The sequence below is a fragment of the Carlito syrichta genome, unplaced genomic scaffold (assembly GCF_000164805.1).
Source record: "Carlito syrichta isolate Samal-C Ts95f unplaced genomic scaffold, Tarsius_syrichta-2.0.1 Scaffold303321, whole genome shotgun sequence".
NCBI classification, from domain to species: domain Eukaryota; kingdom Metazoa; phylum Chordata; class Mammalia; order Primates; family Tarsiidae; genus Carlito; species Carlito syrichta.
This window is the reverse complement of record NW_007247417.1, coordinates 144,549-145,640: the sequence shown is the minus strand read 5'-3', so window position 1 is coordinate 145,640 and position 1,092 is coordinate 144,549. Positions and strand designations below refer to the sequence as shown.

The following is a 1,092-nucleotide window of genomic DNA, read 5'->3' as shown; positions in this document are numbered from 1 at the left end:
GGACTACAGGCGGCGGCTGGTTCTCCGCCAGTCCGGGCAGTGCTCACACACGTACACACCAGCAGAGAGAGTCAGAGAGAAAGAGAGGAAAAGGGAGAGGGAGAGACGGAGCGAGGGGGCGCGGCGAGGAAGAGGTAGATAGGACTGACCGGGATTAGGCGCCGGGTGTCTCGACACGTTCCTCGAAGTGGGGGTGGGGAGAGGAATGCAATTTGCATGCGGGAGAGCAGGGCTCAGTTTACCCATCCCAGCTCCCTGCACACAGGGCGATGTATACGCACACGCACACGCACATCTCCAGCGCTACTTTTTTTTTCCCGAGCCAAAGAGGCACAGCCTGTCTCTAACTTCTAGAGTGGAAGCCTGCCCGGAGCCGAGAGGGTCCCCTGCCGGGCGTGCTCAATCCCTCAAGCGGCGACCCTCCCCGCGCCCCTTCCCGCGTGCACCAGCCCGCCCCAAGGCGTCCCCGCCGGGAACGGTGTTGGCGAGGGGTACGTACCGCACAGGACCGGGGGCGAATCCGGCGAGCAGGGAGCGCTCTGGGCAGGCTCCATGGAGGAGCTACTCGGGCCTGGCGTCTCCCGCGCTCCGGACGGGCCCTCCCAGGCGCTCCGTCTCCATGCTTGGGCGCGGACGGGTCCGGTTGCCTCGTCCAGCCTCAGCGGAGTCGCCGTCCCAGCGCCCGGGTCGCGCTCAGGACTGGCTCTAGGGAGCCGAGGCTTGGCACAGTGGGATCCCCGGTGCGGGAAACTTAAGAGGCAAGAGGGGGAGGAGGGAGCAGAGGAGGAAAGCGAGGAAGAGCGGAAGGGAGGGAGGAAGGGAGGGCGCGAGCGAGACGAATGCGCCGGGCCACTGTGCCGGCCGGACCGGGACCGCGGGCGCTGGCACTGTGACGCGCAGTCCGGGACTGCCGGCTGCTCGCGGCTGCCCGCGGCTCCCCGAGGGCGAGAGAGATGATCAAGGGGAGAAGACGGGGCAAGTCTTCGGGACTTCAACTTGAGCCATAAGACACCGGCCTTTCGGAAGGAAAAGCCCGCGCGGCGGGCGCGAGCAGTCCGAGTTTGGGAGGGAGGGCGGATGGCTTGGTGCTGG

General features: G+C 67.0%; 1 protein-coding gene across 2 annotated transcripts in view; it reads right to left on the bottom strand.

The window, feature by feature from the left end:
• Positions 1 to 934, bottom strand: part of NXPH1 (neurexophilin 1) — a 293,696-nt gene extending 292,762 nt beyond the window's left edge. The window contains exon 1 of one of the 2 annotated variants that reach the window (XM_008058391.2): positions 500 to 934. The gene's annotated coding sequence lies outside the window, so the exon portion shown is untranslated. Of the gene's footprint in view, positions 1 to 149; positions 190 to 499 lie in introns of those variants that run through there. The other variant, XM_021712499.1, reaches the window with a different exon arrangement.
• Positions 935 to 1,092: the final 158 nt, after the last annotated feature.